At 38.1% G+C, this 16573-nt stretch overlaps 1 protein-coding gene across 7 annotated transcripts in view; it reads right to left on the reverse strand.

Moving 5' to 3' along the window:
* Window positions 1-16573, reverse strand: part of Sdc (Syndecan) — a 111731-nt gene that overhangs the window by 79667 nt on the left and 15491 nt on the right. The gene's annotated exons all lie outside the window — the stretch shown is intronic.

Raw genomic sequence — 16573 nt, forward strand, 5'->3', positions numbered from 1 at the left:
TGGAATAAAGGACAAATTGAAGAAGAGAAAAAAATGGCAGAAACCTGAGGTGCTAACTTTATTTCAGCGCCATTTCGATTCACGTGCTATGTGCAGCACACCTGCAGCACACACACGCACACCGATGTATTTGTGCAACTAACCCAATTTATTTGAGTGTGAAAATTGGCTTTCGCCCATTTTGAAATTCTAAGCTGTTGATGGCGTCGTTCAACCGCACACACACACAAACACACTCACACACCAAACGAACTGTATGCGTGGCCATTTTGTTAGAAAAACCGGAAAGAGGGAGAATACATCGTTATATACTCACACGGACATATACATCGAATGAATTGCAGAGGTTGAGACTTGGGCTGGGGAAATGTGTAAAACGCACGGATTAGATGAAAAATCAAACAGAAAAGAACGAAGTAGTAGTAGAGGATGAACGGCAAAAGCTTGTAGCATGCAAATGAATTCTGTTTGGATTGGCTTCCTATGGCAACTACTAAGCCTCTTTGACTTTTCCAACTAACAGTAAAAATAGTAGGTATTTAGCAGTTTACAATTACTTAAGGCAAATCCGCATGAAACAGAGAGTCAAATATTTGCTGCCTGCATTTGACTTTGATATTTGAGTGTTTCTTATAGCGATAAATTTAAAATCTTAAATGGGGACAACCAATAAGCGACTGATAAATAAGGCATACTCCCGAAATGGGCCACATTTCACACTGCCATAAGCCGACGAAATGATTTTACGGAAGGGGAACAACCGAGGATGATTGGCGGCCGGCAATCTTTAATTGATTTGACGCTCCACTTACACACATCACGTCACGAAGAAAGCAAATAGGATGATGCTGCGGCATGAAAACCAATTAAATTTATTATTCATCAAGTGTACATATGTACAAGCGAATACATATATATGGAAGAAAAATATCTGTGCTGCAGACTCGACTTCTTGGCCAGCAGCGAAATTAAATGAAACGCAATAATTATGAATAATAATCGAGCAGCTCGGGCGAAGAAAAGGAGAAAGATGTGAAGCGAAAGCACATACGTTGTACACATGACAACAAGAGCCGTAATTCAGACTGTTGGAAAAAGTCAATTCAACGTTTGCGCTCCAAGGAATCGAAATTGCACGTTTAATCACCTGTAAGTCAGGCAGAATGTGCCCGGGGCAGCACTGCGACAATTTCATTGGAAAATATCGGAAATAAATACACATCCTTTAAAGGAAAGCCAAAGCTTTGTGTTTTCCTCTTTCCTTTCTAGTACTTGGCTTTTAAAGTTATATTTTTATTATTGGTTATTTAATATTCTTGCTTGTTACCAGTTAAAATATAACTTAACATAATATATATTTTTCTGTCACTCTCCTTTTAAGAAAAAGTATCATAAAATTGTAATATCTTAATTTACACTTCGTGAACCCATAAGTTTACTAATAAATATACGCCACCTGTTGGAAGATACTAGTAAATCGAGATTCCTACTGTCCCTATCTACTTGTCAATCGAGATTCCTAATGTCCCTATCTACCAAATCTAGAATCTGTTTTCGATGGTTGCCTTGCCTTTGGCCGATTATTATTTGTACTATACCATATCAAATTTACCAAACCACATACCTAAAATTTCTTTACTTTTGATAATTTACTTCCTTTTCCCAGTGTGTAGCTCTTCTGGTCGCCTTCGGCAGATATTTGATCATTTGTAACGCATTTTCTTATCAATTATTCCAATGCAAGCGACTTGTGCCCTCAGCTATCTTGCCTCCTTTGCCCTCATCTGCCGCTGGGTTCACTTCCGTTTTTCATCTGGTGGTAACATTCCACAGCCACAGGCATGAGACTCGACCGCAAGTCTGGCTCGAAAGGACTGAGAGGCAGTAACGGCATCTAGCTGGCAAACTAACGAGACTGTAGCAGTAGTAACAGCAGGAGGCAATGGCACCACCCACAACCATCCACAGTTGGCACTTCACCGCCCGCTGCCGGGTTTCAAGTGTCATAAATGAGAATTTATTCAGCCAGACATTGTCATTGTCGCCATGGAGGAGCACCGAGGAGCATGGAGCAGCACATGGAAGCTGGAAAGTGGATGGTGGAGGGCCTGTGGCTGTGTTGACGCGCTCAGGTGGCAAATTTGCCATCCAGGTTGCCTGGATTCCCTGCCATTGTCAACTGCAACTGCCGAGGAGGACGACCTCTTGGGGGCCGGCAACCAACGGGGGTCATGAACTCTGAACCATAAATTTCATTAACAGCTGGTCGGCCGGCGACTGATGCCACAGTCTGCACTGCGGATCACCGAGATTAGCTTATAGATTATATAAATCATAATTACGCATACACAGCAGTCCATTTGTTGCCGCCATTGTTCGGCCGCTCTTCATGTGCTTTGACCTGTGCCGAACACTGAATGAAAAGAGTGATGCACCGTGAGAAATATTCAAAAACCATTGAAAGTTCATAAAACTCGGTAATTTAATTTTTTTAGATAAATTCAATTATCTAATATGAAAGGCCCATGTTCCACCATTGGGTATTTTAAGTCCGTTTTAATTAATTAAACTCCCATTATAAAATGATATTTAATATTTCGAAATTTTTATCGATACGATATTTCTGAAATGATATTGTTCTCGATAGAGTTTATTGTCATTTATTATACTCTTGTTTTCTAGAATTCTATCATGATACAATATAAATGCTATTTCTAACACAAGCATATCACAATATAGCCAAGTTATTTGTCGTGTAGAGATGGTGAAAGAGTCAGAAAGTGCACTCGCAACAACAATATACTTTTCGTTTTGCCACACATTTTGTGGTACATTTTACGTTGACAACAGCCATGCAATAACAATACCAAATACTTGAACTGTGCTCCTCCCATCACGCCCCCTTTTTCTGGCCCACTTTGTCGCATGTTGTCTGAGGTCGGAGGTCAGGCGCTCAGGGGTCGATGGGTTGAGAAGTTGAGGGGTGAGCGAACGAGATGGCCCATAACTGACTGTTGTCAGCAGTTGCAACAATGCAAATGCCAAACGGTCACTAGACCAACAACAGCAAAGCCATCTAACGATTTTCTAATGGACAAAAGAGTAGGACAACCAACACAATATGTGTTGACAAAGCAGGAAAAAATACAACAGAAATTTGGGAAAAATGGGAATCACATTTTCATTCTAGTTTAATATCTGCAACTACATAAAAACATTCTAGTTTAATATTCTCTCTAACCAAATAAAAACAAATCTACTTTGAGCTGAGTAAATACTCAGAGATTTTTTGAAAATCAATTTCAACTATTTACCTTGCTTATTAGCTGCTAGAAATTCTCTTTTTAAGGTTTTACTCACAAACTGTGACTATTTGTCTAAATTCATTTCAAGGTACACAACCTGTGACCCTCTGAAATTTTCATGATTTCCTTTTCGTTAAGCCAAATCTGCTGGTCTGCTGTGTGCACTTTCAATTTAAAATAAGCTTCGGTAGCTAAGGGGGTAGCCAAACTACAAAAAAAAGACAATCAAATCAAATATTTATATGCGGGCGCAGGAAACTGGCTAAAACCAGGCATAAACTGCCAAATACGTGGAGGCCAAAAAAGCAAACTTGGAATGAGCTTTTGCCTTTTGTATGCCATGTATTCTTCTTGTTCTACAGTTTGTTCTAGATTTTCCACTGCTGCTGCTTCTGCAACTTGGGAAAGTTTTCCTCGGACAATTCAGCTTAGGAGCCCCATAATAATGCGGAGAAACAAAAGTTTTTTACGAGCCCATCGCTTGTTCGAACATTGGCCTGAAATTAAAAAAGATTGTATTTCCTATGCCGAACGCGTTTTCCAAACAATCAGAATACAAGAATCATCCCGACACGTATGTGTGGAGGGGTGGTAAATTGTAGCTGGGAAATCAATTTGGGCAACTTGAAAGGCCCTAAAATGCTGGTTGCTGGTTGATGGCTGCTAGCCCCCTCACTTTTCCCCTCTTCTCACCCTAAGGAAACGTGATGAAATTGATGTGTATGTAAATGTATAGGCGGCAAAGCGGAAAAGACTTGCACTCAATACAATCAGGGCCGCCAAAAACAGAATCGAATGAAATTGATTTGTTTCCTTTTTCCTCTTTTAGCTCAATTTGGTTTCAAGTGAATAAGGAAGGCGGAAAAGGAAAGGCATCCATCGCACAAACACACACACACATACTCGTCGTATCTCACATAAGTGCGTACTTTTGCCTCCTTTTTCTTTAGCACACTTTTTGGGGTTTTGCAGCTTCACTCGCATTTTTCGCTCATCTCAAGCTGTTGGCAAAAGATTTCCCCCTCCGCCCTTCCCCGCTTTCCATTTCTCCATGTCCTTTCCACTCTCTTTTCTAAGTTTCGTAAGCAGGATAAGCGCACTGAGCCTGGCCAAAGCATAATGTAAGCTCCTGCCAAAGCTGCACTTAAACTTTTGATATCAATAAGCAGAAAAAAAAAGAGGAAATGGTCTTTTAAAAAAAGTGTTAAAAAAAAAACGAATGCAATCCTAGGCAAACAAAAACAACAACAAACTTAAAAAAGCCGAGAAGAGGGAATAAAGATAGTGAGAAGAGTAAATCAGTGCCAACGCAGCTGAATGCAAAGCTGTCAGACTGAAATTTTGGGAACAAAGTTTTTCCCGAGAGAAAAAAAGGCCCCATAAAAAGAAAAATAATAGAAAAAAATACAAAAAAAAACTGAAGAAATAAGAGCAAATCTAATGCAAAAACTGTCATTTAGAGTTGCTCCTCTTATTTATTTTCATGTCAGTTGCACGTGCGTCAGACTCTCATTCCTTTTCACTCGCTCTAACTATTCATTTCTCTTTCCTTAGCCATTTTGCCACGCAGAAAAAAAAAAGAAAGCTAAAATGACACGCTCACGTTTTACTTCACGTTCCGGCTGCTAAGGAAAATGACGATGATGATGATGAGCAGAATGAGAGACAGCAGGACAAACGCTCACAGACAGCTGCTAACTAAGGGAATAAAGGGGGGAAATCAGCGGAAGGTCAGGTGAAGTGATCACCTGAGGCCCACCCACCTTCATTCGCCTTCATCATCATTCCGCCCGCGTTTGTCAACTCAAACTTTGCACATTACTTGACACAGCTGAGGCTTCTTTAGCAGCTGCTGTTCGGGTACAAAAAATATAAATGGTCAACTTTAGGGATGCACGATAAATTTATTAGTCGGCAGAATCACTAAATCCATCTTCAGACACAACAAAAAATATATAAAATATTTCAAAGGAACATTTTTGAACATTCTGACAATATTATTGTTATTACTCGTAGTTTACCATCTAAAGTCATTATTTAAATCCAAAATATTCGCACATTTTCTAACTTGTATACCTATTAGATTGTATACCTATTTTAAACTTCAGATTTCATCCTAGGGAACTAAATACAGAAATTTGAATTTATCCTTTCAATTTGAATAATTTCAAAATATGTTTCCTTTCAAGTATTGATTTTTAAAAAATTCATAATTTTCTTTCTTTGTTACAACGCTTATAGACAAAAATGCAAACCGTTCTCACTTTAATTTGATGCAAAAAGTTTAAAGTTTTTTGGACCACACGTCAAACATGCCAAATGTCCTGTGAAGCACTCAAAGGCTGGAAAGAGAAAGCAGATCGAACATGTACGAACGTATCAAGATTGACGGCAAACAGCGAAAGAGATGGCAAGTGACAAAGAGACAGAGACAGCTGCAAGGACAACGTCAGAACGATAATCAAGTACATGCCACTGGAGACATTTTGGCAAACTGTTTTCGCTTGATTGAATTGAATTCGAAACAAGGCCTAAACTAAAACAACAGAGAATGGCCAAGAGGAGAGGAGAGCAACCAGTCCGCCCCAACTGTCACAAAATCAATAAAACTTTTGCGACCCCCAAAAGGAGCAAGCGAGAGGGACGTAAGGGGAGAAAGAGACGACAAGACCCTCGTCCTCGTCGTCGACGACCTCTGTAATTCCGATACAATCCTCAGCGGGCACATTAGCAACATGTGTTGCCCTCCAGCTGGAGCAGAAAGTAACTCAAGCCGTAGAGAAATTTGTTGCGATGCGAAATCATAGCAGAATGTTTGTGGCCAACATAAAATAGATATATAAATGGATGGCTAAATGTGTGTACTACTGCCCCTTGGGCCAAAAAGAAACCAAGAATTCCAAAGAATGGTGGGGGGGTGTAAAATTACTTGGGTGGCGAAACAGAGATGGTGTGTGTCTTCCCGTAAAGAGCCAGCTATAAATGACAGACACTCGCTGAGATTTATTATGGTTGGGGGGCCAGAATAATTGGGTGTTGCTGCGCAGCTTAAAGGATTGCGGCTTCCGAACTTCGAATTTCAGATTTTGCGGCCTCCCAAAAGAGAGCAAGGCAAATTTGCATTGCCAACCGAATTTCGCTGGCGACCAACTTTCTGCGATTAGAGCAACTGCTCGGCAGCAGTTGCTGTGGGATTGGGGACTGCAGATTCACTATTCGCAACCGGCAAGCGCGGATGGCTAACTAAATATTTGATGGCGAAAATGGCATTCAACGCTGCTTGAGTTTCCACGCTTTTCCACTCCCGCCGATTGCAATCGAAACGCAATGCAGGGGAGGTGTTTATGGGGCCAGAATACTCGACAGCGAAATAAAGAACATGGCAAGCAATTGCCAACAAAAGGGATTCATTAACAAAGTAAAAGATGGCAGAAGTGAGCACCGCCAGAGAATGGAAAATTGCGGAGGAAAATGCTGGGGAAGAAACAGCAGGGAGAGTCAAGGCAGACGCTTGGAAGTTTATGGCTGCAAAAAGAAAGAAAGCAATTCAAGACAACAGGGGAAAAAGAAAGAAAAGAATTCCGGCTCACACTTGCAAGTGTGAGTGCGTGCTCTCAAAGGGAAAAATTGAAAGCCAGTGAAGAAACCTAATATTCACAGGCTTTTGATACTCTTCTGAAGGAATTTTCATCCGATTTTAAGACAAAAAGACTTTTTAAATGGAATATTAAGACATTGTCAAATCATTGCGCAATCATATGTTGTTGTATTTTCTTTCAAACAAGAGAAGAAACTTTTTTGGATGAAACGATTTTAAATTAGCTTTCCTGAATACAGCTTTTTCCAGGGAATAATAATAATTTTTTGTTGTACTGGACTCGTAACATTTGTAATTTAGTCATTTTCAATCCAATTGTTGACATTGATGGAAATTGGTATGGATATCTAAAAGCTCGCATTTCAGTCCAAAAGTGAATTTTTTTTAATTCAAGAAGAAACTTTCGTAGAGAAAATGGTTTTAAATTAATTTAGCTTTAATGAATATAACATTTACAAGCACTGACATTTTTTGTTTGTTTAAATACATTTTGCGCCTAAAATGGAAAAAAAAAGTTTAAAAAACTAGAGTGCTCTGTTTTTGTCCATTTTGTAATTTTTGTATTTTAAATCCAATCGTTGACTTTGATGGAAATTAGTATGGACATTTTAAAAATAACATTTCAGTCAAAAAATATCGGATTTTAAGCTTATTTAAGTTTCCTAAAGATGCCTACGTCCCCAACTATTTTGTTTGTGTGATGGGACACCTGATAAGGCAGGCGTCATTACAAGCTCAAATAAAATCCAATTTGCCATTATAACTGACAAACACAATGTCATCCATCCAAGCCACAAAAAAAAAAAAAAAACGACAAAAATAAGCAGAATAATAAACAAATGATAAAAACGGAAAGTTTCGCATTACAAAATTATATTTATGCCACAGAGCTGAGCTCACTCACACACATACGCCCACTCAGATGCAGATGATGATGATGATTATCTAATGTTTGCACAGTAAAAACGAAATTTAATTTTTTCCGTATGTTTGTTGAGGCTATAAAAATATATATATAATATATATATGCCATATCCCGCTTTGGAATTTTGGGGTAGATGTGAGTGAGATAGGGAAAACACGAGTATATCCGGCCGAGTGTCTCTCCATCTCTGTCGGCTGCTCTTTTCGCCTCTCTTTCGCACATTTATCATGAATATACCGTCATTCGGATTTGCATTTCATAGAGTGGCACAATGGCACAGTGGTTTTTGAGTTGATTTTTATTCAACAAAAAAGAATGATATACCTAATCCTCTTTAATCCCCAAAAATATTTACTTTTAATTAGCAATTATATTGTACAATATTTGAATAACTTGTTTTTGGTGGATTGTTGCAGCTATTTATCCTTGCTTTTTCTGCGCAAACCACAGTAAACTTTTGTGTGTCTACGTATTTGCCCAACTTTTATTTTCACTTCCCTAGCATATTTATTTAGCACGCGTTCATATGGTTGCTAGCTTAAATTACGGCTCGTTGAAAACTTTTGACGAGGCGAATGCATATTAAAAAAAAAACCAAGCAGAGAACATCATCTGGCAAATGTTTGCAATTTTTTTTAAACGCCCCCTTGAAACCGCCAGAGTTTTGACAAAATGTTACCCTTGACTGCGAAATTCCCCTGGAGCGTTCATAAATATTGACATTGGCGTCGTGGGATTTTCGTGAATTTATAACCAGCCAGCAGGATGATTTCCATTTGATAACTAAGGGAATAACTTACCCAGCGGTGGAGAGTGGTAGAGGTTTTCGGATGAATCAATCATTGGAGTAAGGGAAACGTACCTGAAAACAAACAACAAAAGATATATAGAGTGAGAATTTGAGTGTAAATAATCATTTATGCATTGCGTATGTAAACAACTTTTTGTCTGGCCAACTAATCAACACAAAATTCGAACAAGTTTTTCAATATGTTTGTATTGGAAATGGTGGGGTGAAGGGGAAATGCGAAAATACCAGACGAAAATTGTAGCTAGTCTAAATTTACATTTAAGCCAACAAAGGACAACGGCAAATACAGACAATGTTGATCCCTTTTCAGCTGGCAACTGTAAAACAAAAGCCTAACAATTTGTTCATTTTCGGTCATCTTGAATGAACTCTCCTTAAAAGTTTTGCACAAATAGTGGGAGATAAATTGAGGCAGATTAAGAACCCTAAATACTTGATTTATACAAATTCAATTGCAGGAAGGAATGCTCTCCCAGTGGGAATAAAATTGTTTGCAGTATTTATGATGCATTTGGCATTTTAATTAAATTCTCCGCCCATGGCTTGATGCTGCGGCACATTGGGAGCCATTTATTGTGTGTTCCATACCACACACTCTTTTCTCTTCTCCCTTTGTAAAATGCGTTATTTATTGCATAATTAATGTCAATTTTTTCGCATTGCTTTGTTTTCCCCCATCTTGATTTTTTTGGAAATTATACATTTTTGTATACCTACGCAAAGCATTCGAAGTAAATAAGCGTATTTTTGGCATCTGGTTTTGGAATGCTTTCTTTAAGTGTTCATGTACTTTGATTGTGAGTTGTTTTTTTTTTTTTTGGAATGGGAAAACACTTCATTACGACAGGTTGAAAGGAAATTCCTTAAGAAAACGAAGAACATACATGTTCTTTATTGACTGACCTCAGAAAATCAAAAGTAAACTTAATCAAAATAGTTAAGATTAAAACCAATGTATAAGTAGATGCTTTATAAATGTATAATATAGTTTCCTGTAAATATAAGTAGTTAATTTACCAATAAAGTTTTCATTTTAATACGAATTCCCTCTCTTGCTACCAACATATTAAAGGGTTAAGTGTGAACGCAATACGCCAGTTGAGCATAAATCCCACTTAATGGAGCACCCCAACTGATAACATATAAGCAGGCCCCTCACGAGCTTGCAAATAGCTTATCAATTAGCCATAAATTGAGCCAGCAGAGGGGCTGCTACAGGCCACATCCAACATAAGGTTTAAGCTTACCACCACCCCAACATAATATCGTTTAAAGACAATGGGTGGTCATTGTTTGGTTCACATCGGTTCAGGTCAGTCCAGTTAGGATTCCCCATTCCGGGCCTAGAGCACAACCCTTTCAAACTAATTGCAAGACAAAACAAACCATTTACAAAATGCTTAAGTGACACAACCGCAAACATGAGAATATGAGACGAAGATGCCCCTTCCGTCCGTTTCCCTTCTGCGATTCGAGTCCCATTGCTGGGCATTATGTGAGGCACATTATCTAAGCTTATTTCCTCATTAACTCTTGGATGTGTGGGTGTCGTACTTCTCCGCCAGTTCCGCCTTCTCAGTCCCCTGGAGATGTCCCTTTTGTAATATTACTCTCGGTTTCTGGCTCTTCCTCTTACTTTCCGACTTGTCCCGGCTTGACTGAGTGCAATTCTCTGAGCTTTGCCCTCGTCTCTTTGCTCCAAGTTGTGCTTTTTCATGGCCACCAGGAGCCATAAAGCAAGCAAAATATACGGATAGTTGGGGCGACGGAGAATGAGTTAGAGCCATAGGTGGACCAGATATTATGACACATGGAATAGTTAAACAGAATTTAAAGTAAGGGCGGCGCTTACAAGCAGCTTAAAATGTCGCATGCTCGCACTTTTTTCTTCATCTCTATACATAGAGAAAAAATTACGAAAAAATTACACAAAATAAAATTTGAAACAAAAAAAAAATTTAAAAGCTTTAAACAAATGTGCTATATTCCACAACCAGAAAAAATCTTTCGGATTAAATTTTCATTAACCAAAAATAACCAAAGAACATATTTTCAAAAATTTGTTTTTAAGTGGCTCTTTAAAAAAAAAACACATCAATATGATCTCAAAGAAAAAAATTATTCAGATAATTAGTAATTCCAATCGAAAACGAATAAATAAAAATATATTAAAATTTTTATTTTATTACCGTCACTTATAAAATAGTATAAATATAAATATGAATTAAATTAAGTAAAAACTGGTTTTAAAAGTACTAAGAGATGCAAAAAACTATTTTTTTTGCTGTGTACCTTGCAATGCATATTTTTTATTCCCCACACACTCACACAATTGCATTAGTGGGCGGGGACAGGCCAAGAGTGCGGCACATAGCTCTCATTAGCATATGCCACAAGTCAGTCCGGGATTGTTTTTTTTATTACCAGCGAGATGGAGACAGAGACAGAGAAAGAGAAGGAGAGAAAAGCCAGACAGAGACAGAAACTGTCGGGGCTTTGTACATTTCTTTGGCATCTGAAAAAGTATTTTTTTCTGCTCTGTCAAACTCACTGCCTCTTCTCTCCGCCTCGCTGGCATTTAAATCACCTAGACAATTAAAATGTTCAAATTTGTTTACTCCGCACAAAAAAGCATAGAACACACACAATCATATTTTAAGGCACTAGAATGGAATGGAGTGAATATAAACACAGAAATCAGACGAAGAGCAAATAGATTTCCACGGAGCAGCTGCTGTAAATTATCGGAGATTAATTGGGCGTGCAATTAAAATGCGAAATAAATGTTGAACAAAAAACACAAACGCAGCATTTAATCAAATAAACAAGCTTGTTGTGTATGAAGCAAAAATCAAATACGTAAAATTCAGTAAATATTTATTTCCACTTTTATCAACGTTTTGCTCTTCATTTGCTGAAACCTGAAAAGTATGCAGCAGCATATGCAGATGCAACCAAATGTGGCATAAAATGCAATCCCCCTACGGTATTAACACTGCAATAAAAGCAGAAATCCCCCCGTTTGAAAAACATATATATTTGCATTGATTTTACCCATTGCATTGTTGGTGCTGTGACTTCCATTTGTGAAATGCACAAAAACGTAGGTAAATATTTAACAAAAAATGCAAGTTTAATTGGGGAAAAAGAAAAGATTCCTTTGTTAAAGAAATAACCGCCTGGGGAAATCTATTCATAAATCTTTTAAAAGATTTTAAAAATTCAAATATTTCCATATTAAAGATCAATCACAAGCATAGAGAACCAAGTTCTTCCACGAATAGTACCCAATTTTGCAATGCAAACAAAACTTAAACTGGAACAAACATCTTCAAAGAGCCGAGTAAAAATCGAAATAATTTCCAATTGGTTTACAGAATATAAAACTGGAAGGGGAAAAGGGAGCAAAATTCCAAACTAATCAAAAACGAATTCAAACAATTCAAAACGAACAGGAGCAGCCGCAATCTAGGTCAATACTGAAATTTGTATTTTGTTTTATTGTTTCGCAATTTAATATGGCCAGTATTTGCCCCCACGAAATACCTGTAAAATACCGCGAAACATTGATTTTCCCTTTCATGTAGCGCCTGTTTATTTGTGGGATTTTCCACGGTTTTCCCGGGGCGCAAGAAAACGTAATTGAATCATTGGGTATAAAACAAAAGTTAAGCCCGAACCAAATGGCTTGACAATCGATTGGCAGGGAAAAACCCGTCGGAAAAGCCTCGATTCAACATGCAAAGCACACGTTTCCCCCACGAGGTCACACCTTATCCATTATCCATTATACATTTTCGTTTTTTGTTATTCCGCCCCACCTTCCGTGCAGTAATTAAAAACGAATGCATAAGCCGTTTAATATTTCAACAAAAATTTAGCCATATTCCTGGTTGTTTTTGCATTATTGGTATTATTCAAAACTTGGCAGTTTTTAATTCTGGGAAAATGCAAACATAAACAAAAGCAATTTGCTTTATCAATATTCATGAACGTATTGCCTCCTATCGAATGACCATGAATATGCAATAAATGGGTAGCAACCGAATGTGATTTGCAAATGCCAAGCAGCAGCGGCAACAATGTCGAGAATAAGGTAATAAATTGTTGGAAAATGCACTTGGCCCAATGCACATTAGTGGAAAAGTTTTCGGATGGGAAAAACCAAAGGTATCTGTCGACATTTGCACCCGATATGTCGCCCTCCTTTCGTTATCCACCTTTCCACCTGCACGTGCCGAATGGTAAATGGATTCTTGTCACATTTCCTCCATTTTCCCCAGCTCCCTTCTCCTCGCGCTTTTCCCCAACCCGTGAAAATTGAAATGTGCAATCGGAATCCACAGCTCCAAAAGACAAATGGCAAAGGGAACCCGCTAAGCGTGTGTATTTCTGAAAGTGAGACAGCATTAGCAAGTAATTTGACTCTCAATGGATAATTTCTTGAATGGAATTAACAAAAGAATTCTTCATTAACTGAATTTGCCTTTTTATCACGTCAAAAAAATAGCTATCAGAAAATACCTTGACTTTTGATATCAATAAAGTGTCAAATTTGTTTTTAATCAAAATATTAAAAGTTTCATTTGTTAACTTTGAACCATTCTACATATTTAATATTCAAAACTTTTTCCATTTTCCCGTAAAACTTTCAACCCAATCACATGCTCTTAAAGTTTTGGTTTTCCCCATTTTCCATTTTCAGGGGACATTTTAACTGCATCTCCCACAGAAGCAGCAGCAACGTAATAAAGTTGAAACAAAGCCTTCGCTGTCGATAGTGAAATGGGTCGTCATAAGGCAGATTCCTGGGTGCAGGGTTGCCCGCAGTCAGTCAGCCGGTGCTGTGTTATCGCTGCCATTTGTGTGCAAAAGTTCTACGAACTCTTCGTCCTACATCTTCTGTGGTCCCCTCCCCTCCTCTTTCCACCAACTCCACCATCTCCTTCACTTTTTTGTGGCCCTCTCGTTCTCATGACTTTCTATGCCAACGACGTTTGCTGTCAAAAAATCTTCAATTAAACGCAAGCACAAAAGCTGTCGCAAAAAAAAATAAAAAAAAATATGCCCATAGAAAGAAAAAAAAGGTAGGGAAAGGAACAGGATAAAAAGTGCAGAAATGAGAACGTTCTGAGGGAAAGCACATGGCATACAGGTGCACTGGGAGAAAAGTATAATCTAAAATGATCTGTAGTTTGATAATTTTTTTAATTTGATGATAATTTTCTAAAACTCGAAAAAAATCTAACGACGAATTTATATACCATTAACCTAGTTTTTTTAAAACTAAAATTTTTAGAAGCATATTTTCTTGATTCATAAAATTGTTTTTATATTATTACTAAACAAAAACATTATTATAACACAAATTACGGTTTATTATTAAATATCGATCTTGGAGATGACAGATATCAATGAATTATTTAGATTTAATGTTTCCAAGGCAATTTTCTCTGTGTAGTCTTGTCAAAAAGGGCAGATGGGAGGTGTTTGTGGTTGCGGATTGCGAACTGCAGTTGGCGAAGGCGATGAAGATGGAGACGGGTGCATTCAACAGCAGCGAGCGGAGGAGCGGCGCTCCAAATGAGCCCGAGCGCCGCCACTCGCATAGCAAGACAATGATGTCAGCGGCAGTACGCCGAGACCAGAAAGACCAAGAGCCATACCAGAAAACACCAGACGAGGGCGGATCAGGCCAGGAGCAGACATGGCCGGCATCAACGTCCACATGCTGGCAACTGAGGAAGGCCAGGGATTTTCAGTGCAGGGAACAGTGCGCGCGAGAACCTTTTGTGGGATGCGCCATTGCAGTCATCCATATTCCCTAGATAAGAGAACCTGGGTTATCCCAACAAACTCAACAGGTTTGTTTCTGTTTAATAAAAGCATTTTCAAACGAACTTCTGGTAGAACACAATAACTTACAGATTAAACAAGCAGCTCAAAACTATTTAGCCACATAAATATTTTCAGTATTTTCATTAAATAGAAAATAGTAATTAAATGAGTACCTCTAATGAAAGAAACACGATTTGGTACATGACTAATAACTTTTTTTTAATAATGTGAGCTTAATTTGAAATTCTGAGTTATTAAATAAAACTCAGTTTTTTAGAGCATCCAGAAAAGTTTTGCGCCTGAAGCTCTCTTATCTGCCAGAGATTTTCACTTCACTTTCTGTCTGCGACACTCGCTCAATGCAAAGTTGGTTCAACAGGGCTCCCAGCTGATAAGCAACGGAATTAACTATCCTTCGCATCCACTTCTCTGGCCCCCTTTTGGATTTTCATTGGGATCCGACTTCTGGCATGTGGGCAGTACTCCCAGTGCCTCCTCAATTCCCCAATCAGTCCTCCTCCATCTTTATCTCTTCGCACTCGTTTTCCTGCCATAATTTGATCCGTCTGATGACTGCACCCTTACCTTACCTTACCGTCACAGAAAACTGCACCTCAAAAGGCACGCGAAAATCCTTTTGAACTTTTCTCTCAAAGGAAAACTTGCGATTTTCTTTGTGGACAAAGTGAAAATGCGTCGCCGTCAAAAGAGACAGAGGTATAAAGAAAAAACTTTAAGAGTGACGCGGGTGAAACTTTTCGATCAGTTTATTAAACAAAAGTGGGGATATTTCGAACAAATGAATATTTGCCATTTGGGTATGAGCAGATGACACATACACATACACACATATCGTTTGACCAACAACGCCTGAAACTATGCAGTGACATTTTAGAAAATTGGAATTCCCCGCTATGGACAAACCCAAAGTAAATATGTAACTCGGCCAAACGGGAAAAATGGCACAAAACGTGCTAAAAGTGAAATACATTCATTCAAACGAACAAACAAAACGAAAAAAAAACATCTATGAGGGTAAAAGCAAAACAGATGAACGAGGACGACATGCAGGACATGCAAACATTTTGTATTTTTTGGAGGGGGTTACGTACACTCATAAAAATAATTTTCTACATTTTAGAAAATCGCCCTAAAAAATTTTTCGCCTTTGAACTGAGAAAAATTTTCTATTTTTACGACAAATTTGCCATAAATTTAAGGCAGGTGACCATAAAAAAATATTTTTAGGGTTAATTTTTCTATTTTTCTAATATTTAGGGCGATTTTTTTCGATTTGCTTCGTTTTGACCTTTTCTAAATCCAACGGCGAATTGCCCTAATTTTTTTTCTAAAATTTTTCTAAATACAAGGGCGATTTGCCTTAAAAATCACTCCAAAAGTGTGAAATTCGGTAGCCCAGCGGTCTAATCACTTGCGCTTTCAACTTTGCTATATGAGGACTAAGGTCGTGGGGTTGTGGGTTCGAACCCTGTGTGATTCAACTTGATTTTTATTTTTTTTTTTTTTTTGTAAACATTATAATACTGAGGACATTTTTTCGTCCGAATTTTAAATTATAGTAGTCTTTAAACCTTAAAAACGTATGAGAGTTCTGAGTTAAAAGCATACTTTGTGTTTGCGGGCAAGAAAACGGCCCTAAGGCTCAGATGACACATTCAATTTTTAACGTCAATTTATTGTAGCAATTTTTCCTTAATGGGACTTTGTACGAGCGCGAGAAAGAATCAAATATTTTTGGCTGCTCTACCACTAACACCAATTATAAAGGCACGATATCATATTAATCCTGACCCGCTTGCACTTCTTTAAACTCACACAAACGAAAAATTGTCACAATAAATTGAGGCTAAAAATTGAATGTGTCATCTGAGCCTAATTGACACAGTCGTCAGGAAAAAAAATATACGGTTTAGTTGCCTTTAGTCATATTATAACGTAGACCTCAAGAAAATAAGATGTGTGCAGAGTTTGTTCGTCGTCTTGCGCGAGGGGTCTGTGGTGCAGCGGTAGGACGTTAGACTCTAAACCGAGAGGTCGTGGGTTCGATTCTCGCAATGACCAAAAAAAGTAAGTTG

This window comes from Drosophila takahashii, chromosome 2R, assembly GCF_030179915.1.
Source record: "Drosophila takahashii strain IR98-3 E-12201 chromosome 2R, DtakHiC1v2, whole genome shotgun sequence".
In the NCBI taxonomy this organism is placed as follows: domain Eukaryota; kingdom Metazoa; phylum Arthropoda; class Insecta; order Diptera; family Drosophilidae; genus Drosophila; species Drosophila takahashii.